At 43.2% G+C, this 27,049-nt stretch overlaps 1 long non-coding RNA gene across 1 annotated transcript in view; it reads right to left on the reverse strand.

Moving 5' to 3' along the window:
- Nucleotides 1-5,832: 5,832 nt before the first annotated feature.
- The window catches only part of LOC146865798 (uncharacterized), a 77,465-nt gene continuing 56,248 nt past the window's right edge, over nucleotides 5,833-27,049 (reverse strand). Inside the window, exon 3 of the long non-coding RNA XR_014976702.1 lies at nucleotides 5,833-6,548. This is a non-coding gene — a long non-coding RNA (uncharacterized LOC146865798). The remainder of the gene's footprint in view (nucleotides 6,549-27,049) is intronic.

Raw genomic sequence — 27,049 nt, forward strand, 5'->3', positions numbered from 1 at the left:
ACAGCATATTATCTCCCCTGATCCCAGTTGATTGGGCCCTGCCCCTGAAATTGTGCACTCAAGCAGTGTGTAGAGCACCCTTGCCTCTCGGGGTATTCACCCAAAACATCTGGATAAAAAAAGGGCATGAGTTTCCAGGTCAAAAGTAGAGCGGTTATGGATGTCTTACCTCTTAGTGTAAGGTTAGGCCTTGATGCCTTGTCCTGTTCCTTCTTATCACATACTTTCTTGAACCAAACCTCTTGCATCCACCTCCGTCTTGTGCGGTAAAATAAGTGCATTCCTTCTACAGATTCACTCCTTTGAATCTCTTTTCGGTTTCCGTAATGCCATCCACCCTCTTTGTTGTGCTAACCACTTGTGTTGGACTTCCCTGTCCATTTAGTATGGGCCCTGTAAAATTCCTAATCCTTTGGTTTGGTCCCTGCTTAACTAGCATACATACTATGTGCTCTGCTGACACATCCCCAAAGCATACATCATTTCTTTGAGCTGTTACTTAGTTGATTTTAGGGTATGTAGCATAGCTGTTTGTAAAATACCTACTCTTTGTCATGCCTGGATAAACTCCAAAGTTGACCTGAGTGTGCATATCCCAAGGGTACCAACTTTAATTTCTGGGTGCCTTCTGGGCCCCTTGTTCTATGTGGTTCGAACTGTAAATGCAGACCACTGCTACTCTAAGTTGGTAGGTATTAACATAATCAAATGTATCTAACGTCACACACTTCTCCTACACCATATGTAGGTGCAGCTACACAATGGATTATGATACGGTTTCTGCCATACATGCACATATCTACGCTATGCTCACAAACTTGTATCCATCCAGACAGTGGTATTTAATGTCTATGAAGCCTCACACTTTTTCCTTTCAAATTCACACAGCAACAAAACATAATAGAAGCTCTATTTTGGTATATACGCATAACAACAACACACTGCCCATGTCAGCCTAATGACAAACACATGCTCTTCCATTCAGAACACTTCCATGCTGCACCATCCTACCTGCCCACAAACGGGCTTAAGGAGTTTGATCTATATAAATACAACTACAATACAATACACCTGAACCTGACCGCATTATCAGACCATACTAATGGTAAAACGACACTACACTAATGTTTCCTAACATAGCCCGAAACAGAAAATTAAGATTTAACATACAGAGAAACTGATGGTAAACAAGGATGACCAGACTCTCCTAATACATCAATTACTCTGCCTCGTATAACTCCATAGATTCTACTTAGACTCCACCGTTGCTTCTGGGAAGCACTCATTGTGTGGTATGTAGTACTAAAGAAAACACCAAGTTATCTGTTGAAAAGCAGAGCTCTTGAGAGAAAAGGCTAGGCTGGATCTAGTTTAGGGGTACTCAGTTGAGGTCAGGGGGAGGGAAACAGGCCCTCTGCCTTACAGTGTTAAGTCTATGTAATGTTGCATTCAACAAAAGACAAACTTGTATGTAGGTGCATATCGGACTTCTAATGCACTATGGGACTTACACATTGTCAGACTGCAGTATGGAAATATTGCTAACCTACATGAAATCTCACAATAAAAGGTAGACCTTTTTTATTCAGTCAGTTCTTGCTATGTCTTCATACCTGGCTCAGAATAACAGAGTTGTGTGTATTCAGTTTACACACAGTGGGGCTGCTGATGATTCTCTTCTGGAAATAAATAAACCCAGCGTAGTCTGGCAATCAATTAAGCATGCAAGTGTTTCGCTATGAGACAGTTTGACATTAATCAGGAATAAGAAAACATCATACACAAACAGTTCTCTGAATGTGTTTTTTTTAAACTGGTTTTTATTGATCATCTCCAAGCATTGTCATGGCAACAGTTCCCGACATACAGGGTCATACAACATCAGTTTACAATTGAGTCGTATGCATGGGAACATGCCACTGGTATACAGTATCTTCACCTCGCGGCTAGGGCACTACAAATGCAGTAGGTAAACAGTGAAGAATACAACCAGAATAACTACAACCTGTGCTTTCTCGTAAGCAATTTGTATGTGTAGCCCATCACTCCAATTATGTGTTTACCCCAGGCTTTAGGGTTGTGTCTAATTTTGTGGGGTGGTACAGGGAAGGGTGTATGTGGTGAGGGCTGGAGAACTGGATGGCCAGTCCACATGAGTCCCTGTACTTTCCCTATGTGCATCAGTTGGAGGTTAGCCACAGCTGCTACTCTTCACTTAAGAATTCCTCCTGAACTTCCTACCAGAGGTCTTCTCTAGGCTTACCAGTTCTCTGAATAGTAAGTGCAGAAATGTTTAGTCTAACCAATTAAAACTGAACAGGTTTTCATTGGGATTGGGATCTGTGTTGGCCATATTTTAATATTTGCCCATATGAGTATAACATAGAAGAATTAATAAAGTCCACGGACCCTTTGATCGTATATAGCAACTATGGTATTGCTTCAAAATCATGAAACTATATATTTCCTATTACCGTTTATGCCACAAAAATGTACTCAGGTGTAGAAAACCTTCCTTCTGAATTATATTTATTTTCAGTTTTATGAAACTGTAAACATGGTAGCATCACTCTTGTGGTTTCCTCACATAGAGACAAATCGGTGGAGGAGTTCATTCCATATATTGATTTATTTACACTATGGCATCAGGTGCATTATCACACTAAGTTCAGTGTATGGATAGATGCCACATTTTTGTGGCCTTGTTAGAAATTGGTTTACTGGTTGCCTGGGGTGTGAGCCATGGTCAAAGCAGCAAACACAATCCTAGTCAGGGTAAGGCTCAAGAAACCCCCCATTAACCTCTGCTCACCCCCTAGTAGCTTGGCATGGAGTAGGCTTAACTCAGAAGCAATGTTGGAAGTATTTGTGCAACATTTCAGACAGTAAACAGATTCCACACCAAATTAGACCAAGATTTAATAAATAAAACAAGACAAAAATGGCAAAAATCCAATCCGTAGAACCGGTGTTATGAATTGAAAGACAATAAATTGCAATATAGCACCTAACCTAAAGCACCAGCCACGACTATCTGGTTGTGCTGGACCAGGTCAAAGTCAAATGTTCAGGGAGACTACAATGGAGTGCGGATCGGATACAGTACCAGATTAGTTCAGCTGAAGTTTTACCTTCTCTAGTTTTGTCAAGAGTCCCGGTCGAGTTGGCAGAGGTTGGTGTAGTTTGAAGAGCGGGCTGGATGTCGTGGTTTGGGCAGACTGGAGCTTCACGTTGGCGGCCCCCGCGGGCTTCCAATTCTGCTGTGCGAGGACTGGCTATTGGCGGCTTGCACTGATTTTCGGTGCCAGCGGTGCAGTCCCATTGCAAACTGGCGTGTTTGTGAAGAGCCCAAAAGCTTGTATTAAGAGCCTGCTGAGCTACACCCAGGGTCTAGGACTTAAGGGGCACGGCTTGGGCATCAGGGACTCACTGAAGACAAGTCCTGGAGCTTTTCATGTTCCGAAGGCTCAGATCAGGAGGCCAGCAGACTAGCCCTTTGAGTCAGTCTGGGATCCTGGGTTCACGATTTGTTGCAGGTCCAGTTCTTCTCCAGGCAAGAGGTCAGCAGAGCTGGGCCGCAGTTCCTTCAGGGCAGCAGTCCAGCAGAGTGACAGTCTGTGTAGCAACCCAACAATCCTTCCTGGCAGAGTATCCACAGGTCCAGAAGTGTACTGGCGGAATGGTGTCTGGGGTTTGAGTTGTGCCCTTGAAGTGTGAAGAAGCTTCTAGAGGCATGCCTTTGGAATGTACTGATGCCCTGCCTTACCTTCCCTGGCTCTAGACTATCTACAGGGGGTATACAGCTCTTTGTGTGGAGACAAGATACAGCCTATTCAGGTGTTAGTGAGGCTGGGTCCAGCTCCTCGCTTCATCCTGCTAGAGATGGAGCATCCAGTCACACTTGCGCTCCCATTAAGTGTGGCTGTATAGAAGGAATAAAGCCCAACTCCCCACCACACCCAGTGATGTGACCCAGAGACAGGCTGCAGACACCAAATGTCTAAGGTAAGAAGATGTCAACTTTCTAAAAGCGCCATTTTCAGAATTGCTATTTAAAGTTTGACTTCACCAGAAGTTAAGATTTTAAACTAGGATTCCAGAGGCACCAGAAATGACCCAGTTATCTTTTACCATTTGGACATTACAATGTAATTTGGCAACTTCAATTCTATCCTGAGAGAGAGAGATGGGCATCGCAATAGTGAAAAACAAATTTGAGTTTTTCACTACCTTAACATGTAAAACTTAAAGGTACTTGGATAACTTTTTAAGTGAACTGCACCCTGCTCTTGGAGTTGTCCAGTGGCTACCTCGGGGTGACTTGTATGTATTCAGAAGGTTTAAGCCTAGCGAAAGGGTTATTTTGCCTGGTCGTAATGGCAGTTTAAGCTGCACGCACAGGCAAAAGCAGGCCTGAGATGTTTTTAAAATGCCACTTAAGTGGGTGGCACAATCAGTGCTGCAGGCCCACTAGTAGCTGTTAATCAACAGGCCCTAAGCACACGTAGTACACTTTACTAGGGTCTTATAAGTACATTTAATATGCCAATTGGGTATAAGCCAATGTTATCAACACAATAGATTTCTTAGGTCTGGTACATCTTTGAAGTAATGTAACAAAGCAGCAAAAGAAAAAATACAAGAGGGAAGAAGAAGAGCAATAGAGGTATCTCTTGGATAGAAATCTAATAGGGGAAGAAATCCCTTTTAGGATGAATGCCCTCACTCACCAAAGGTGACATGCTTCATCATCTGGGCTTTCTCCTCACAGTGGGAAATCCTAGTCCCACTGAGGGCTACAACCTCCTCTCTAAGAGGAGGGAGCTCTGGGATGTTTTGATATTTAAGCCTCAAAAAAGGATGCTAAAATCCCAAGTGTGAAGGATGGTGATGTGGGGGTGCAGCGCGATAAATCAAAAATAGAGAAAGTGTGAATCTAAAACTGCCTAGTGCAGATGAAAAGAAAACTTTATTAGCTCATCTGTACTGACAGATCTAAAACGCAGTGTTCAGCAGTGTATAATTAAACTGCTAGAATGGAAGGGTCGACATGTTTCAGGCACTTAACGTCTAACAAGTAAGTGTTGGCTTTCTTCAGGACCAGTAACAACGCTGCTGCAAAAGTGAAAAACAATACAAAATGTATACTTAGTAAAGAACAGTGATCCAAGTCCAGCATCAGTATCACTGGAACTTGTCCGTGTAGTAGGACAAGTGAGCCCACCTCTACCTGGTCACAAACTCAGGAAGGGGAGCCCCGCTCTCTCCGTCGGTACTCCGTTGCGGAATGCATATTTCAAAAGCACATTGCACTACCACAGAAGGAATTGTGGGCAAATTGGCAAAAATATATTTTCGGTTCCAATTTGATATGTATTGAGATCTGTAGATACTGCATTTTAGTTGTGGTTACACTCAGTGTCCTTTCCAAAGATCACGGTCAGTTGCCTATAAAATATCTAATCCTGGGTTTAACCCATTGGGATCAGAGTTGAAATTACTCTTTTTTATTGGATGACTGCTGTCTCCACAGTGAGTGGAATGCAGCATTGTTACGAGAGAAGACCGGTCTTTGGTATAAATGCAGCAACAGTGTTAAACATTCAACTGGCAGGCTAAGGGGTGCTCCTGTGGAGGAGATTTGGGCCCATTTTCTCCCCTCCAGCTATAACCTTTTTAGAGAGCTTGAGTAATAAAGGAGTTAGGTTCAATTTAAATTCACAAAGACAGTGTAACCCATTTGATTACACAGTAAAGCTCTGAATCAAAAAGTCAGGTTAAACTTAGATTTATTACAATTCCAAAACCAACATAATATAAATCAGTCTCAGAAACATTGCATAACGATACAGAATTAACAAACGACTTCCAACTCTACGAAGAAAATTCATTCGCGATAGTAAATATCCAATGAGAACCTCAGTAGCGATGGCACGAAGCAAATGAAACACAGCAGAATGAGAAGATTGCAAAATCCAATCCTCCTGTCTATAATGCATGAAGATTTCTAATTCCTCCCCAATTAAAATACTCCAAAAATGATAAACTAAGTTCAATCAGATCCATAAAATAAAGAGAAAGGTGCCAGTGTGGAAACTACCGTAGAAGTTTATAAAGCATTGCATAGCATAAAGCCACACAACGAGATTAAAGCATAAATGCAAGGCACACAGGTCTGAACCCATCCTAATCTAAAGAAATCTCAGTGTAAGTAGGCGTATAAAGCCACAGAACATTGCCTAGTTATGCCCTCAAAGACCCTCCTAAATTATTGTCATGGACCTAATTAAAGGCCACCTTCAAACAATACTCTCTTAGCAAAACACCCTCATAGTTCTTCTTTCTTTGATGTACATTTCGAAAACACACTCTTAACTCTTCTTTGAACCACATATTTTGAGACGACTTTGAATTTATGCCTTCATTCCACACGGACTGTAGGCCATCCGTCTGGCCATAATTTCTTCTGCCCTTGACTTCCTTCTCGTTTCCTTATCTGTTTCACACAAAGAGTCTTTCTCCATCAATTAGGTAATCTTACAAGGTACCTGGAGAGGGAAAAAAAGACCCAATCTGAGAAAGAATTTACATCGGAAGTTAGATCTTGCGAAACCCAAATGCTTAAGGCTTTTGGTCCAGTTAACAAATTCAAGACTTCAATGCGCCTTAAAAACATGAACAGTCACGTTATAAAAGTAAATGCATTTCTCTTGCATACATAATCTATTATATAATGGAAAAAACATCTTCGTATAAATGCAGAAAATTGCAATTCATTACGAATGGAAACATAACAGTTGAACACCCATATAAATATTGTGATTACATAGAATGAGCACTCCTTATATGGCTTTGTGTACTTTCTCTAGCGAGTTACATTACATCCCACAAATACTTAAGGCCTCAATTTAAATTAGTGGTCTAATCAATAATAATGAGGATAGAGCCTATTTTTTGCTGCTTCAGGGGAAAAATTGACCATAAAGTGACGTGGCTAATTTTAAGTTCCACAACAGCCTGGAGGAGCCTCACAAAGGCAAACCAAAGATTTCTCAGATGCACCCCTATATTGCCTTTTATTGTGTGGGTTAGTTTGAAGTCTTATTTTTAGGTTTAAAATTGTGTTAAGAAAAGGCCACAAGCACACTCTATAAATTGTTTAAGAAGAGCCTGAAATATTCCTGATTACATAAACATCCAGCCACTTCTCTTCATAAACCAGAGAAATACACCACACCATTTAATCTAGATGACCATGATGAATCAGGAAAAAAACCTCTTTGTACTAAAATAAGGAACAGCAACGAAAATACCAAGCACAGCAATTATCTTACCTCGCCATTTTATATATTCAATTTCGATTGTTTTCAAGTAGTATAGATTTGTTCCTTTCAAAGTGCACCACTTTTGTAAGCCACCAGCTTTTTTTATTTATTCAATCATTGATATAAGCTTGGTTTTAATTCTCTTTCACTATTTCATGACGATTTTCTTTGCTACTTTAAGTTGGTATAAGCTTTCTCATATTCAGGTATGGTCAATATAGAACGGCCACTGAGGACACAGAAGGATGCAATGACGTGCAGGTCACAAGTTGAGATCTATTTAGGGCCGACTCAGCCTTCAATCCTTCAACGATTGGTAAATTGAGTGCCATGAAATTGAGTAATAGTGACACATGGTATTTATAGCACTTAGAAATGTCAGAATTGCAATAAAACAAGCTATTGCTGCTGTTCTTACTAAAGCTTAGATTTGTAAATTTATTAAAGGTCAATTCTATTCTTCGACAAAAAGTGTTGATTTTTTTCAACATTCATTTAACTTGCCTCATTTCTCTTGCTTTTTCACACAAGTTCAGCACCCACACTTAGGGGCATATTAACAAGCCAGGCGATAAAATTATCGCCGCTTTAGCGGCAGTAAACTGCCACTAAATAAGCGATAATGGGCTTGATAATATGCTCTATGGAATTCCAATTGAAGCCCATGTTAGACGTCCTTCACATCTAACATGGGCTTCAATTGGAATTCCTTAGAGCCCATTATCAAGCCCATTATCGCCGTTTTAGCGGCAGTTTTCTGCCGCAAAAGCGGCGATAATTTTATCGCCTGGCTTGTTAATATGCCCCTTGATTTTCTTAAACTGTGTTCAATATTTGCACAAAATTACTCTATTGTACTAATTATAATGGCATGGCTAACTTTCTGTCCAAAGGCTGACCAGCTCCTTGTTCCACATACAAGATACAGGGGTAGACATGTCGCTTTCTCCATTTCAACTGCTGTCAGTTTCTGATATGTGGATAGCATTTTCTACTTATCTTTTCTGGATGCCAACCAAAATCATTCTGCTTTGGCTGGATATAATTAAAAGCGCCTGGAGAATTTCTTACTAATCACATTCTCTTGGGATACAACAGATAAGGAGTTCACTAGAAGTAGATACCTTTTGCTTTTCTCAAAGATGGCTCGGCTATGAGCAGATTATTTACTTCTTCCAAAATGTTTCTCCCATGCCACAAAGTTTTCTGACTCACAGAACATTTTTCCACAAGGAAGAAGTAACGCCTAAGCCTGGCTTGAGACACAGCTAGTGAATCAGACTTTAAGAGTTTTACTAAGGGCAACAAATACTAGGAACATATAAAAAAACTGGTAAGTCAGTCCACACTGCCTCCTTGGAGGCCTTTTCAGCATTCAATGCCAATTCTAAAATGGGCCTCAGAATTCCTTTCAGAGGGTCACAGGGTCACAGGGTATGCAGTGGGCCCAACCGTGGTGGTTAAGACCTTTTATTCTTGATGTCCCGGGCAGTACCCAGCAGGTGCAGGCTCTCTCCCTCAAGCGGCATTTCCCAGCGATCGTAGCTTCCCTCAATCTACAAAGATGCGGTAAGTCACTCTTCCCCACATGGCAGGGGATAAGGGGTCATTTGATCCTGGACCCTGGAGTGAGGGTGCAACATCTCCTGCGGTGTCCTTCACATTCCTCAGGCGGGTCAGTCGGAGGCAGTTCTTAGTGTACGGGCTCGACCTGCTGGTCACCACTGCAATCTTCTTTCTGGGCAACAACCTGAACTTCTGGAAGTGTTAGTACCGGCAAGACCTTCTGGCATATGGGGTTGCTGCAACACTTTACGACCTATACTCAAACTCCTCTGGTGCAGTCGCCCACACCTTAGCGGTTCTTCCTTGCATATGGGGATGATTAAAGCAAACACAAGACTGGATGTTCTGGCAACAATGAAATTAGCGGTGGCCCCCCTCTAGCGTACGAGGCCACTGCAATGACACAGTGTGGGCCTGGCACTTGCGTTGTGGTGCTGAATATACTGCTCAGGTCACAGCAGCCCTCTTCTGGCATTTAGAAGGTCATTGAATTGCTGCTGTGCATGGGCAAGGACCCAATCTGTACACTGACATTTCCTCACAACTCACTCCCTGAGTGCTCTCGATAGGGCTCCCCTCTGGACCTTGCACCCTTCAATACTCTCCTCTTCCTCACAGGGTACATTGGTCTTGGTAAGCAGGCAGCTGCTGGGGCTCCAGGGCAGGTAATCTTGGTTTCCTTGATTGAGGTCCCCTCACCCAGCAGGGAGACTAGCAGGCCTTCGCACGCAGTCCTGATCACAGGCAGAAATCTTGCACAGCTTCTCCTTCTCACAGCGTGCCTTGCTGCTTGGCAGATGACATTTGTTTGGGTCTCAAACTCCCGCCTTAAAGTCCATTTCCAGACACCAAATGTGATTTGGGGTTTGAGTCTTTGAAGTTTTATGTTTTGGGTTCTGCTTCTTTTTCAAGTATACCCTTTTTCTTCTCTTCTTTCCTCTTAAAAAGCTGTCTGTCACAGCAGAAAAGACTCTGAAGCTGATTGTCCCACAACACAGGGCATGGGAGTGACTAGAGTTCACACCTGGATGCCATTCACAGATATGTGCATCAAAAGGTTAATCCTGGGCTCCCAGCAATGCTCTTCATAATTCTTTTAGCAGACCAATCTCCTTCCTGAGATGTGTTCAGGTTCAAATGTGTAGATGGGGAATCTTTCTCCTTTTCATCAGTGTGTGTCCCACCCAGCTCACAGAAATACAGCTATATACATCTGTCTGAGGGATTACAGTACCCCTCATGTCTACCCTAGGCTGGTCTGTGCTTCCCAAAATGGAACCCAAGGTCCTCAATGTAATGTACTGTTGCAGGCACACTTGCGCTCAGTGTACTAAAACAGCACACATGCTCTCCAGTTCTCCAGTACTGTTATCCCCATGCATTGTGCCACTACAGACACACACATTCAGCACTGACATTTTGTCGGGGAGCACTGCTCGGTACTATACCTTTTCTGTATTGTACCAGGGTGTACTGGTTGCAAACACACACTGCCAGAACACCCACTATCCATGTGCGCGCTGCACAATACTTCACCCTTGCTGTATTGTATGTCTCACAAGCACACATGTATCGAGGACGTGCTTTTATTGCACACTCATTGTTCAGCACTACTTCTTTCATGTAATGTATTCCTAACGGCACACACACACTCAATAAGTACACTAATCATTCACATGCTTCACAAAACTGCTACCCTTATACTTTACCCTTCCCAGGCACACACATTTCGAGCGCTACACAGCAATCTACATTTACCTGATATAGGCCAAGGGTGAGTTTAGCACACAGCAGTGGAACTTTAAAATTGTGAGTGAACCTGTAGGCCTCACTCTGACACAGGGTAAAAAGGACATACTAATCACTACTGGTATGCTGCCCGACCGTGTTTGTACGGCTTAACTCTTGGTGAAGGCGATGCCCTTCCACCATTGTGAGGGTAGGGCTTTAAGTGTACCTCCTGATCCAACAGGACTACAATCCGTGACACATGCCTCATGTTGCAGATACTTGACCGGTGTTTGCCTATGACAAATGGCAGCATTAGGGATCCAGAGAAAAGTACAGTTGGGCACTCCAGGCTGGGGTGTATGTCGCTCACCATGCAGAAGACTTTTCTGTCCCAACAGGGTTTCTCCTTTGCTTGAACTACATCTATTACGCAATCTGATGTTTGTACATTATTTTCTATATTTTATAATATATGAACAAGTATAGTATATTTATTTCCCTTTTGCTCACATTTCCTAACCATCAGTGCCCTAGTGAGAATTTTATAATCAATTTTTAAAAGAGATATTGGTATTTTGAGCATCCTTGGTTGTTCATTCCCTATATGGTAAGAAACGTCATGAGCATGTCTCCTTAGTAAAATACTTGAGTATTTTGGTTATCAAGTCTTTATAAATCAAACACAATGACCCAAACCGAACATATAATGGGATTAATGAACCATACAAACCCTTCATATTGAAAGTTATATGTCACCGAAATAGACTGTACATCGACCTCTTTGTGCTGTTACTGCAAACATTGCAGGCACCTGAAAGTTTTTTGGGCATTGTTCAATACGCATAGCTAATTTACACAAGGAGAAAAGAAAATGCCTTACCTTGGAATGCTTACAATTGAGTCCTAATTCTTACACCTATTTGCTACATGTTTGCAGTGTTATTCATAGCAAGTGCTATCTGCTTCGCTGACATTCAATTACTTAAGTGTATCAACTTTCACACACCTTTCTATTTTCTGGGGCAGTTTGTAGGACAATTTGATTTACTATGCAATGTTCAAGTGTAGGTTTCCTGGGCATAGCCAAACTGGCTATTTTAGGACTGACCTTTGCGACAACTGTGGCTTTCTGGAAAGTTGAATGTCTCTGTATAGGAAAATGAGCATTGGCAAACCCAGTAGGTCTTGCCTTTGTGAGAACTTATTTTTTTGCCTTACTTTACAGTAGTGTGGTGTGGGTGAATAGTAATGTAGATTGTATGTACTACGGAAATCCAAAATACAATAATATAGAATAGAAATAAGATTGTCAGCATCACTGAAAAGAATTTGTGATGAAAAAGTCTGCACTTGGGACTGTATAATAACACTTTTAAAACAAGAAATTCACATGCTGTTTATTAAAAGACAAAAAAACTCCGAAGAGAAATGCCCTGTGTTTAGAGTGCATCTCACAATTTTGGGTTATTTTTAAAGTGAATTTTTGTGGGTGGGGATTGCAAAGCAGTTGCATTTGCGTTCTATGCAGAAGTCCTTGATGACATTTTAAAGCAGTCGCTGCAGCGTTGTCAGGAATACTTTGCAGCCAAATAGGACACAAAACCGCAGGAACACAAACTAGCATCATACAAAATAAAGATTGGAATGCGTTTTAATTGTGCAGTCCAAAGAAGTTCCAGCCATCTTATATGCTGCGACAAAATAGTCTTCACGTGGGTTTGTGATATATCACATTTAAAAAACAGAAATATGCATGCACAAAAAGACAAAAGACTACTGATCAGAAATACCCTTTGTTTAGAGTGCATCTCACAGTTACAGGTTGTTTGCAAAGAGCAGGAACTGCAAAGCAGTTGTATATGCTCTATGTGCTGAAGTTGATGACGAAATCTTAAAGCAGCCGCTGCAACATTGCCTGGCATGCTTTGCAGCCAAATAGGAACAAGCAATGGCCAGCTTGCATGTGTGCCTAAGAAACTTATGCCCTTGGGAGGCAAGCACTTCAAAGGCTGGTGGCCTTCTTACCGCGGTGTGCCCTCAATGCTACGTGCATATAGGTTCCTTTTAGAGAAGTGGAGTGCTAGATGGAAGCAGGGTGGCTCCATACAGCTTTGATTCGAAGTGGGTGCTGTGGGGGGACGAGGGGGTGCGTTAGTGGCTTGATGGTGACAAAAAGCAACAAAAAAGAAATTCAGCACTTTACGAAGAAACGGGAACCTTCTAAAACACGCGCTGGGCTCAAAGCAACAAAAAAAGTGTGCCTACATAAACAGAAATGGACAAAAATGCAAGGATCGAAGTAATAGGCCACTCGTCCATGTGAGAAAGCAAAACACCAAAAAGAGGGACAAAAACACGCATTACCCATATACAAGCATGCTGTTGGAAAGGACACATGAACAAATCAAAAGCGATGGGCTGGCTGTAAACCCACACAGGAGATAAAACATGCCTCCAAGAGAAAGCGCATGCGCTGCCTAGGCAGGACCTAAAGTGATAAATAAAATACCTGCGTGGGAAGTGACATATGGCTATATACGTGAGCGATAAGTATGTTTATCTAAAGTGACCGCTATGTTTAATTATCCCTGACATGTTATGGTGAAAAGTGATATAGCATGTTGTCATCATAGAAAAATCATACTTTTTGCCCTGGTCATCCCCATTTTCTGGACTGATGTGTGTGATTACTGACTCTAAACGTTCAGTGGGCCCTGCTAACCAGGTCCAGGGCCAGTGCAGTATCCTCTAAAACTAAATGCTGTTTGGTATACTTCTGATTGGTACGAACAACCTAATTGTAAGTTCCTAGTAAATGGTAAGGCATTAGGTTTAGAGATCCGAGTGGCCTTAATGACCTAAGTGTGCACTGCTGTGGTGCCTGATGTCATTTTAAAGCCAGGTCTGCCTTGCAGGCTGGTTTAAAAATAATACAATCCAAATTCGACTTTGCAATTGAAATTGCTTCGTATTACTTATAAGTCACACTCTAAGCTCTGCAATTAAAATCCACCCAATTTTCATTGTTTTAGAAAAAAACAATACATAGAAATGCATGATTTTCCCCACATTCCAATTATTCTAGACCAGTTTCTAACAATTGTTCCAAAAATTCTTTAGGGTAGAAGCATCCAACCTCCTGTGAAATTGTTTGCCTCATCAATGTCATTGGTCTAAATTACATTAAAATCATAATTTGAAGAGATTCCTACTTACCACCCCCCCCAACCTCCTGAAATGCTACCTAGCTTTTCCAATATCGCTCGCCTATTGTGTTTTAAAATGCATATTTCATCTTTTCAGCCTGCACAGCACTGCTGTAAGCCTGAGGCATGCGGAGGGGCTTGGTGGGCACACGAGGCAGACCCATTGTGCAGTCCCTTCTGGGGAATGGGAAGACTGATATGGTGGCATAGATTGTGCCATCTGGAAAAAGAGCCTTTCTTGTACATACACCTACCTACCCTTTAGGATGTCCTTACTTCATTGTCATTTCTTGTTCATTCCAAGCAAAAACACTTTTTCGCTTGTTTTCCTGGCAGAATACCTTTTGCTCTTTGATTGGTCGCATACCTAATTTCAACTTTATCCACCAGATGTGTATTGCAATGTACTATTATTTACTCCAGATAAAAATTTTCCCAAATATAATTTTTATTATTGATTTTTCAAAACCTGATTAGCATCCAGCAATCTCGAACTACATGTGATATCACTTCTGGTTAGTATCTCCCTCTCCAATTTCGGCTCTTTCACCCCACCCTCTCATCCCCCCCCCCCCCCAACTCGGGTCTCAGTGTACTCGGTTCTGTCGCTACATAACAGCATTATGATGAAGACAGTCTGTGTTGGCTTCCTCAGGACAGGGCTACCCCTGTTCCTCATCAGGGGCCGGTAGTATTGTTTGTTATAATATCTCTAATCGCACCTCAGTCTTACTCTACATACATATTGTCGTGGTACATAGGTATGGAGTTAACCATACTAAATCTTTATTTACTGTCACAATATTTTGGTAGTCAGTATTTGAGTCGCAATAGTTTTGCACATAGGTATTTTAGTTGTCGATTTTCTGGTAGTATACCCTCATCACCTTCCAATTACGAAGTAAGTTACTTTAGAACATGGGCTCCAACTTCTAAGGATGGAGGGTTTTATCATCGCTCTTTAATTCCACAAAGTTATCTGCATTTAAAGATTTTAGAATTAATCCTTTGAATAAAGGGTATGTACGATCCATCTACTTTTCTTGTATTATACCCTTTATTAAACCCTTCACCAAAGGTCTAAGATGGCAGAAATGTTATGTGCAGTGTTTTAAACACTTATCTCCTACTGGTGGTTGCCAGTAGGTAGTAATAGTTTGAACTTAGTTTCCATAGGAAAATATTTTTTTGTTTTGCAGATTTGACGAATCCTCACGAAATGTATAGAGCTAGTTTGCCACTCACTTCAGGTGCTATCTTGAAAGTTTCATGGTGACATATCAAGTGGGGGCTCAGAAAAGGGGGAGGTCCTAAAATGTGTTTTCACCATGTTAATTCTCATAGAAACTTTAGGCAGAGCTACAGCCTGAACTGCTGAACGGAATTACACCAAATTTGGCAGGAGGTTAGATGGAATTCCGAGGAAGTGCCTTTTTGTGGGGGAACATCCTTTACATCGCGGTTAGTACACCGCGATGCAGTTACATCGCAATCGTTACAACGACTGCGATGTTACCACGCCATGCCATTACAACGCAAGTCTTTACATCGACTTGCGCTAGATGGCGTGCTAACATTACAAATAGTGTAGTTTACTATCCCAACACCTTCCCTACTGTTAAGTGGACTGGAGTTGGAATATTAAATTACGCTTTTCTAATGTTAGCACGCCATCTAGTGCAAGTCGATGTAAAGACTTGCGTTGTAAAGGCATGGCGTGGTAACATCGCAGTCGTTGTAACGACCGCGATGTAACGGTACGCGTTGTAAAAACTCGTGTTGTAACATCGTACATCCCTTTTTGTGATTTGGTGTAAATCTGTTCAGTAGTTGCGGAGTTATTAACCAAAATCCAAATTAGTATACATAGGTAGGTGGATCCTCCGAGGATCCAACAGTCCCTGTGCTCAAATGTAATTGGCTGCCAACTCTTCAAACCAGGAAGTGTTGGCAGCTGTCTTGGGACTCATCTTGAGCAGAGTCCCAGAAAAAAACGTTAACAAAAGAAAAGGGGGCAGAGTACAACTGAACTGAACCCCTAGGCCTATTGTTGGCGTCCCCCAGGGACCACGCTGATCATAAAAGCATTTTTTTTTTAATTTAATGAATTTTAATGGGAGTCACGTTAAATCTGCGGCTCTGCTGAAATGTTTAAAAAAAGCTTTGCTGCTCTTGCCAAGCCACAGCAAAAGCTCCTTTCCAGCAAGAGAGAGCATTACAAATGATCTTCATGAGTAATTGGCCCCGAGGGCATTTGTATAATAAAGATGGGGCCATGCACAACCTCCCCTCCTGGGACTTATTAATGCACGTGGGACTGCCACCTCCCCTGAGCTTTTCTGTATCATTTTAAATGGAGGGGAGCCCCATACGGCCTGTCCCGGGGACCAGCACCTCCCCAGGGCCTATTCATGTTTAAATAGGAGGGCCTCTTGGATGCCCGTCTTCCGGGGAACTCCAGCTCCCTGGGCTAATTATTTATTATAGGGTGCTTCGTCCTGGCTCTGGGGACCAACACCTCCCTGGGGCCATGATCAATTTGTGGTAGCATGCCTCAGGGACCTCGCGGGGCCAACTTTTAAAAAAAAAAGATGACAGAGGAAGCCGTTCTCGGCCCTGGTGCACCATCACCTCCCAAGGGCAAGCCCACCACCCAGAAAGGAGGGGGATTGCACAGCCTCTCTCCTGGAGCCATAAATGGTCCTGGGAACGCCACCCCTCAAGGGCTGGCTCTTGGACATAGCTGTTTGCTGTGGCTTGTCAGGAGCTTTACCGCTCTCACCAAGCACCAGCACATGCTCCTCTTCCAGCAAGTGTGAGCATTAAAAATAATCTTGCTTGCTGGAAGCGGAGCAGAATTGCTTTTAGACAGAGGGGGCTGCATGTTTAGCAGCACCCTATGCCTATAAACAATGTTGACTCCCACTGGAGGCGGGGAGCTGGCAGAGACCGCAGGTGCTTTCAGGCTCCCCAACGAAATTCCCTGGGTGGTACCAGGGCACTCAGGATAGAGGCCGGGACTCGTGGAATGGGGTCCCTGCCGCTGAAATCGGCCTGGGAGAGGGGGCCACGTAGCCCCCCTCCCAAATTAAAAAAAAAAATAGAAAGGCTGGGGTTATATACTTCAAAAAAGAAAATTCTTTCCAAATCCAGAGGGTTGAGAGGCCCCTTTGCAATTGAAGGGGGCATGGGGGGATACATCTTTACTAGTGTATCAACACTAAGTGGTCCTTAGAAAAACATAGGGTAAAGGGGTGGGTCACCCCAAGTGGGTACAATAGCTCCACGCAACTAGTGCGGCAAAGGAAAAAAAACATTTTTTATATATATAACCCTCACACACTAGTAGTGTCATTCTTCATCATTTGGTTCACCCCGACTCCTAAAGGTCAGGGTGGGCTTGACCGTATTCCAAGGAGCACTTACAAGAAGGGAGACCAGGGGGCTTAACAAAAGATTAGGTCACTCCGACATGGATGTGAAATGGACAGTAATAGTTACTGACCAACGAGCAGCACTGGATATACAAATTAGAAACGTAAATCTGGATTGAACTACGAAATACCATGGGGGCAACTGATGAATTAACAACACAGGAATTCCAAAACGTATTACTATAATGTGCTCTATATAGTAAGACCACGAGAAAATATATATATTGGAGCACCTGCCTGAAGAACCCTCTAGAGACAAAATACTGGCTAGAAAGCCATGACTAATAAATAACTATAGCCATATTGCCCTTCGATGATACCACCTAAGAATGAACGGATTGGGGAGTACCACTACGCATACCACCATATCATCATATCCGTGATGTGTTCCCTGCTGGTTTACCAAAGAAATGTATATTAGATTGGCACGTGTGTAGATGTGGGTGGGGTTAGTATTCCCCCTATACATTTCTTTGGTAAACCAGCAGGGAACACATCACGGATATGATGATATGGTGGTATGCGTAGTGGTACTCCCCAATCCATTCATTCTTAGGTGGTATCATCGAAGGGCAATATGGCTATAGTTATTTATTAGTCATGGCTTTCTAGCCAGTATTTTGTCTCTGGAGTGTTATTCAGGCAGGTGCTCCAATATATATATTTTCTCGTGGTCTTACTATATAGAGCACGTTATAGTAATACGTTTTGGAATTCCTGTGTTGTTAATTCAACAGTTGCCCCCATGGTATTTCGTAGTTCAATCCAGATTTATGTTTCTAATTTGTATATCCAGTGCTGCTCTTTGGTCAGTAACTATTACTGTCCATTTCACATCCATGTCGGAGTGACCTAATCTTTTGTAAGCCCCAGGGTCAACCTTCTTGTAAGTGCTCCCTGGAATACGGTCAAGCCCACCCTGACCTTTAGGAGTCGGGGTGCACTCAATGATGAAGCAGGACACACTACTAGAGTGTGTGAGGGTTACATATGAAAAAAATGATTTTTTTCCTTCCCCGCACTAGTTGTGCGGAGCTACTGTACCCAGTTGGGGTGACCCACCCCTTTACCCTCTGCCCCTCTGTTTTTCTAAGCAACACACCTGTGGTCTTAGGTGGGTTACTCGTTTGTTTAATGGGGGAGGCCAAAATTGACCCGGGAGAGGGGCTACATGACCCTCCTCCCCAAGTTAAAAATAAATAAAAAGGCCTTGAGATAGGGTCCCAGGGGCTGAAATCGGCCCAGGGAAGGGGAGGTCGACGCGAACCCCTTCCCTAATAAAAAAATGTTTTTATTCATTTAAAAGTGGCCCAACAAGTCACTGGAGGTTCCTCCCTCTTTCACCACCAATCTACAAATGCACCTCCTGCCAAACTACTGGTTGAGGGATGAAGTCCCCTTGCATGCTGAAGGTCTTTTGGGGCCAACAAGCCCTCCTGTTACCTCAAGTACGTCCCACACAGCGGGATTGCTGAGAAGTCATCAGAGGACCTGCTACCTTTCACCACCACTCGGCAAACTCCTCCTGGTGTACTACTGGTTGGGGGATCAAGTCAAAATAAGGATAGAGGTACTGGGGCTTTTTAAGGTTCAGCACACGGACCCCTACAGTTATGAGAACAAAGAGTGTACTGTTTCTATGTAGGTATCTAGGTCCGGAAGGTGGTTAGCGGAGGGGAGTGCTCCTTTTAGGAGCAAGAGCCCTCACACACCTCGAGGGGTATCATGCTTTATCATCGGGCAGCTCCTCGTTGGGTCTGCGCTACAATGCCAAATGGGCCTCTCGAGGGGTCTCTTTGCCTGCAGGGCAATGAGTAGGTTGGCAGCCGCACCGCGCTCCGATACGGTAAGCTACCCTCCATTTTCCTGCCTGGATTTTTTTCATACCCCGATGGCCTCCCACCACCAGATATTTTCTTCGGCCACCTTGTGAGCCGAGTACGCACTGCGGACAATACACTGCGGCACCCCCATCGAGTGGTGTTTATTGTATGGCCCTCACATCTCTCCTTTATTTATCCTTTGCATTTTTAGCTTTGACGGTACGCTTTTCAGTGTATGCCTTGTCCAGTACAATTGGGACCGTGCCTTCCTGAATTCCCGGGTAATTTCCTTTGGTGAGTTTCACCTGGCTGAACTTCCCTCCCTGAGGTGCCGCACGCACCAATGTGTTATGTCTTGTTCACCGGCTACTACTATGCCACTCCATGTTCCTGTTGAGGTGCACTCACTAAGAGGAAGTTTACTTCACCTAGGAACTTTAGGCTGGTTTACTGGAAACCGCAATTCTTAGAATACTTAAGCGGCTGGTGAAATGTGTAATTGATTACAACCAACATCCTGTTCATCTGTCTACCTATGATGAGCATACATCGACACGCATCACTAGTCCACCTGAAGTCATATTTACTAAACTAATTATGCAGCTAGTGACCCGTGTGATTGATTACACCCAGCTCATATGCCTGCCTGTGATTAGCATGCATCGATACACACTATGAATTGCTGTCATCACAACAGTGGTAGTTCTCCCTAACAACTGTATTTGTATATAATCATGAATACTGGGTTTCAAATTTGTAATGCCTTTTCTGTACTCTCTTGTTTCTCGCCAATCTAGGTTTACCCCCAGGAGCTGTTCTGAATGTCTATGTAAAGTATGCTGGCCATATTCTGAAAGTCTATGTTAAATACACAGGGAATGGTGCATACACTCTTTATTTACCCATCCCTGTGCAGAGTAGAATAAGGTCCTAATGAAATGCCATGATCCGCTAGGGACTGTAACAGGCATGAAACATGTTGACCTTTTTGAATTACATTCATTGCAGCTAAATTGACCATTAATTCTATTCTATGCTCAAACCACGTTTTTATCCGTAACAAAGAGACCCTAGTATTAAAACGTATTTTTTGTTTGGATCCCTTTAGTCATTTTTAACACACTTCACCCTCACCCATTCTATTCACATTTTATCACTCACTTATGCAATACGCATAGGCAAAAAAAGAGAATATCAATGGCAAAGAGCCCCCTTAAGGGGCACGTTGGTCATTGCAGTGCTGGCCCAAGAAGGAGCTGCCCGATGATAAAGCGTGACACCCCTTGGGGCGTGTGAGGGCCCTTGCTCCTCCCCTCTGTTGACCACCTTCCAGACCTAGATACCCACTTGGGGGAAGAAGTCACCTTGGCTGCTGAAGGTCCTTGGGGGGCACGAACCCCTCCTGTTACCTCCAGTAAGTTCCACACAGCATGATTGCTGAGAGCTTGTTGGAGGCCCCTCCTCCCTTTTTCCACCACTCTTCAAATGCATCTCCTGGCTCACTACTGGTTCGGGATGAAGTTTTCTTAGATACTGAGGGTCCTTAAGAAGCCCTCTTGTTACCTCCAGTAAGTCCCATACAGCAGGATTCCTGAGAGCTAGTCGGAGGCCCCACCTCCTTTCTCCACCACTCTACAAACGCGAATGCTAGTTAAACAAAAAACCCATATAAAATCACTTAAAAAAACAAAGGTTTCAGGTATATTATAGTTAGGAAATAAAATTTGAAAAACCTTAGACTTAAAAAACAAAGGTTACAGGGATGTTATAGTTAGGAAACAGAATTAAATCAAGCATTGGTAAATGCATTAGGGTTAGCTTATGTGAGTTAAATAATTTTTTTGTTGTAAGATTTAGCTTGGTGAGCAGTTGTGCAACATGACTTACTGAAAGTGTTATGACTTTTTTTTATTGAGAAAGCAAATACATTTTGCAGTAACTGATGGCAATATAATGCAGGGAGATTAGGTAAATGGTGGAAGACAAAGAAAAGCAAAACAAATGCAGCAGCCAAGCATGTTTGATATGCATGCCATACTCGAGCAAACTCATGACCCAAACTTGCAAAGAGCTGTGAAATGCTTTCACCCCACTTCAAGAAGAGAACTGGAAAAAAGAGTAAATAATATAAGACATACAATTTGCCATTCAATGAACTGGGTCACCTGCAAGTGTCTGAAAGGTCCGTTACTAGCAACTACACTTGACAATGTGACTGGTGAAATGCAGTTGTTCCCCCACAAATGTTTGCCGTAGCCAAAAAAGGGGATGGGGAAGGAAAGACTTTTCATCCAAAATAATATTTACATGAAAAAAAAATCCACATAAGCAGGTTAGGAAAAACTGTAGTGTGCCAGAGATGAGAGGAAATAGAATATATTTACGTATAATTGGGAAGCTCATAGGGCCTATTTCGGAAGGCTATTTGTACACGTAATTTTGACTTAACATGCACAAATAGCTTATTGTTTGATTACAAAATTATCATTGTAATTCACAAAAGTCGATTTTGTAAAAGATTAAATTCACAGGGAATGGGTGTTCCAGGGTGGGAATGATCTGGAGGTCTGAGGACACCCACCAGCTTACACATTTATGGATATTCACAAACTCACCCTACCAGCCTCTTCCATTCTAGAAACAGTTAGAGATTGATTCCTGAAAAGGGCAAGAGAAATTCCCTTCATAGTTCGGGGAGGGAAATAAAAATGCCCGCACATTGGTGGGAGTATAGGAGAAGGGATATCCCCATGGCTGAGAAAAAAAAATTCCTGTGGAGATTTAAAAAAGGTAAAAAGGTAGCAAGCACTTTTACACTTCTCCTTTTGTCCATTGTGAAAATATGTACAGGTATAGATGAAAGTGCATAAGCATGCACATTTTCGTTTGATAAAATGCAACCCTCAAAACGGTTCCACGCTTAAAACTGGACAGCTGCAAATGCCGCCGGTTTCAATGAGTAAGCTGAAAAAAAAAGAGAACTCCAAAGGGATGCAAATCTGCACACGTGCAACGTAGTAAATGTTGGCGCAGATTTTAGGACTTTTTCCAGAAAGTTAGGCCCATTAAGAACTTATAGCATAGGACTGGGCAACGTACGACTTTCTTTTTTTACACATAGCAATATGAATGCATTTAATTTTTTTCATGGTACTTTTGATGCATGGACCGAACGTTCATAGGCGCAACCAATCACCGTGTGGATAATAAGGTAAACCATATTGTTAAAGCAGTCTCTTTGGCTACTCCAGCTATACAGTGTGGGTCAATGGTGCGCACAGCAAGCAAAAGCTAAATGAAATAAAACCTGAGTGGCGCGCGAGCTACTATAGAGGAAGCCTCAATTATTAGCTTCTATCCTGGCCCGCCTGGACTACTGCAATGTGCTTCATCTCGGCTCTAATAAATCTGTGCTTAATAGATTGCAGCGGGTCCAGAACGCGGCAGCACGCGGTATCTTTGCCCTCCCTAAATTCAGCCATGCCTCTAATCTCCTCAGCCGCCTACACTGGCTGCCCCTTGAACAGCGTGTTTGCTTTAAGACGCTCTGCATCACGCATAAGATACTGACAGGAAGCGCCCCAGACATTCTAGGCGATCTACGCACTCTGTACACCCCACCGTATGCACTGCGTTCGGCGAACCAGTGTCTTGCACGTATTCCTCGCATGCGCAGAACTAGATCTGGTGGCCGCTCTTTTAGACGTCCGGCCCCCGCTCTTTGGAATTCTCTCCCCCTACACATTTGCAGCAATCCTGACCATCAGGCCTTCAGACGTCTTGTGAAGACCTGGCTCTTTTCTCAGGTCTAACCCCTTGGTCTTGTCCCCTGCCTAGTCTTGCTCCAGCGCTAGGACGCCTCTTTGCCGAGGCAGCCATGCGCTTTACAAGTATTCTAATCTAATTATCCATTCTTTTCTCTGTTTTCAGTGTGTGCCAGCAATTGAATCGTAGGCATTAGCCCAGGGATCTTCAAATGCTTTTTCTCCAAGGCCCCTCAAAGCAAAATATTTTAAAGTTGGGCCCCCCCTTTAAAACTTTTTTCCAAGGAATGGGGAGTGGAAGGGAGGGCTCAGCACAGGGGGTCGGGCCTATGAGATCATTTTGTTGATACTTTTTCAGTAGTTTATAATCCACAATAAATCTGAAACTTACAAAGAGCAAATTCGTCAAACTAAAACAGAAATTGACCAACAAATTCTACTCCCCATAATCAGTGTGTTGTGTTCACCTTGCACACCTTGTGCCAATGCAACTACACTTGCTGCACTAGTGATAGATAGCAGCAGCCCTGAGTAGAAGGATATCTCCTCGGTCTCCTTCACCCGTCTCCCACCAATGCCTGATCATCACTACAGTCTTGAAACAGGCTCTGTACCTTTTGTTTTTTGGGAAATCTATTCAGCACAAACTCGGCCCAAGGGTATGGAGCTCTGGTTTACATGAGCACCAGTTACATTACACATGGTCAGATTTGTTTTTAGGCACATGGAGATTAAGGGATTTGCCCACGGGATGTTGAGTCGGGAGCCAGTACAGCCTTGAACTAATGGAGCCAGTTGTAGCTCCACAAAGGTTTTTTATTGAGAGGTAATGTCAGCTGAGTTCTTGAGTGCATCCTTTTAAAGAACTCAACAAAATGTTTCTAGGTGTAGTCTGATTACCGATTACTAAAATATATAGATAAAAATGATGACTTACATATTCACAATGTTTTCTGTCACAGGCTTGGACTTTTTAGCACTATATATACACATGCAACTATTCCCCACTGCACTAACTAGCATTCAGTTTAGTGTTTTTCTGGCAGGACCACTGAAATGTTGTGATTCTGCTGTATTTTACACATAATTATGGATTTTGCTGCATTTGCCACTTAATCAGTCGTCTGCTGCATAATATTTGAATTTTTAACAAAAATAAGTTTCTAGCTTAGACAGATTAAAAGGTATTAATAATGTAGCGATGTGTTGCCATGCATGAAAGGTGATTAGTCACCTTTCAGTTGCTCGTTGGTGTATTTCAGTGGGAAACTGGTACTAATGAATTTTCTTTGCCCAGGCTGTAGTCACATATGTACACATGTAAACATAATGAGATACTATCATAAAATGTGCCACATTAAGTCATATTATTTGCATTTCCTTGCAACATAATTTATGTAACCCTGCAGCATAACTTTGGTCCTTTCCTTTTGCATAATTTTAGTGGTGCTGCTTTCTGGCCACAAACATCTGCCTTGGTTGTATTAGGCAATTGAGGTTTGGTAGTAAAATTGATTAGTTTAACTTGCATTTATTTTCCATTTAACATGTTGTAACATGTTGTGCAGGTAGCTGAAGGTTAGAAAAATAACAAACCTGTTATAGAATATATTGCTCTTTTTAGCCGCATCCTTGACCCTGCCACTACACTCACTTACTCCCACCTCCGGGCATCCGGGATCACAGTTCATTCTCTGTTAAAGCCCTTCAGCTGCTATATGTAAATCTAGATTGCCTGTAAACATGCCAAATGAACAAAGTCCCGCTTCCATGCCATCCTCACTTGCAAGTACTTCACGAGCCATGTTCGCCACCCTGGGAATGCAGCCACGGCCACACAGTTTGAAGAACTCAGCTTTAGCCGTGTGATTAAACAAAGCTTTCATTAAATGATGCTATTGTTAAGAGTGAGGGCCTACCTAACCGATTCTGTCACACTAGCAAACATTTGAGAACACCCTTTCAAGTGTTTTACAGGGAGAAACCATGAGGCCCCCTTAATACCTCACTCCTGTGCAGGGAGTAATGGCATTTTTAGGGGGGTGTCGGGGAGTAGACGCATCATAGAATACAGAAAGGGGATGTTCTTCAATGAGGAAGGGCTGTCAAGTAGAAGTGTGATATGGTGACAGAGCAGCAGCGCTACTCCGGGCTATAGTAGCATTTATGCAGCAGGGGAAAGTGCAGGAGTGGGAGGACCCCCCACTGCACCCCAAACATTACTCTCTTTTACCACCACATTGACTAACAAGGGGGCCCGATGAACCATTGCTCCTCCACTGCTGCGACGTGCCTTCAACAGCTAGAAAATTCCTTGCCTATAGAGCAGTGACTCACAATTGTGCCCAAGATTTAAAAAAACAACAATGGCAGCCACACGCTCAAGAGATGGGGGTGGACGCTCACGATGACGTGGGATAATCAGCAAGTGGAGGGATTGTGAGGCAGACAAGAAGATGTAGACAGGACGCAACGTTGAATCAGAAGTTCACATCTCTGATCACTAAAGGGCTCTGCAGTCACTGCAGTGCGCTGAGAAGGGGCTAGCTGCGTAACAAACACCCTAATGCACCAAATGATGGACATTTAACAGCGTAAAACACAAATCACCCGCCAGGAGGTAATGAAATTCGTTTTCACAGAAGGGTTACCGAAAGGCGTGTTTGTGTTGGACAGAAGTTTGCAGAACGTACTTTTGCCCTAATTAGATTCTGTTTTCTTATTTAAAAATGAACCTTTTGACTGTTATATTCATTTCGAGGAAGTACAGCTGAAGGCATACTTTAAAAACATTTCTGCAGTTCAGAGAGGGGAAAAAAAGCAAAGAAAGAAAGTGCATTAAGGAAAGGGGAAACAGCTAGGAAGCAGTCAAGGTGTTAAGGGCTAGCCTTGCTTTAAATGTGTGCAGCCGGGCAACAAACAAAGAAAATGCTGTTCAAAAGAAGTCATACAGCTCTGAAAAAACATTGACAATGCGTGCTGAGAGCATGTATGTTATCCTTTACTGATTAACTACACTGTAGACACTATTTTGATGTTACAACTTATGCCCAAAAATAATGGAACTATCAGCAACATGTAAAGTAGGGGTGGGCGGAATTTGCGTAGTCTCGCTACGCAAAGCTCCGTGAAACAGTAAAAAGTCTCCGCGAGCACGCAGAGTTCCGCGAACATTCGGAATTGCTTGTTCCGCCCGTTCGCAATTCTTTTTTCTGTTCATGAACTCTGTTTTCGTGCTCGGGGGGAAATATTTTGCAAACACGCATTTTGAAAGCGCCAACAAGCAAAAATTCCGCGCAGCCGCGGATCGCGGTATTTTTTGGCAATTCCATGTTCTCTGCAGAACGCGAAATTACCCAAATTCTGCAAATTCTGTGAGCGGAACGGAATTTACCGCCTAGGCCTAATGTAAAGCAGTGAACGCTGCTGGGTAGTAGAGCACCTGAGGGTACAGGGAGCTCGGCTACAGTAGCTATTTCCTTGCCGTATTGCCCTTCTCCTCCAGAATGTACTAGTATCTACATTGGTGTAGACATAAGGAGCCCACCCCCGTGTCAGACCGCAGGCATTCATGTATGGGACTTGCAGGTGTGCTGCTGCAGAATGGAATACCAGTAGGCAAAAATGTGGTGTATTGGCCTGCAGGTGCAGGTTAGTGTCAGTGCATACTGAGTCACACAAGAACTGGTACTGTCGCAGAGGAATCGGGGTTCTGCATGCATCGGGTGGCAAGAGACTAGCCTTGAAATCCGCCGTCTTCTGCCTGGATCGAGAGGGTTGGCATGTATGCTGCTGTGGTACTCAGTGGCAGCATTGTGCTATCTTTGGCAGGTAGAAGGTGACAGTACACTGCTGCTCGTAGCTGCTGCCCTTCGTCCTGGAGCAGAGCTGAGGAAAATTTGCCACAATGTGCCATGTGGTGCTTGCTAGTTTTGTCTCTGTTGAGTCACAGTTAAGCGCGAACGGTCACAAGTGTTGCCAGACAGTGCCTCACCTGGCCCCAACACTTGTAGGCTGGTGAGGTGGGGCTTTCATCAGGCTGGGGCCCAGATAACCTGGCTGCAGCGATGTCTACAGTACCTGAGTGGCAGCTGATGTTGGGGGGAGGGGTCGGGGGTAGCACAAGGCTTGGAAAAACATTGTGCCTGCAGGTGAGTGGAACCTTCTCTGAGGTCACGCATGAACCAAATGTGCCACTCT

Source organism: Triturus cristatus, chromosome 2_1, assembly GCF_964204655.1.
Source record: "Triturus cristatus chromosome 2_1, aTriCri1.1, whole genome shotgun sequence".
In the NCBI taxonomy this organism is placed as follows: domain Eukaryota; kingdom Metazoa; phylum Chordata; class Amphibia; order Caudata; family Salamandridae; genus Triturus; species Triturus cristatus.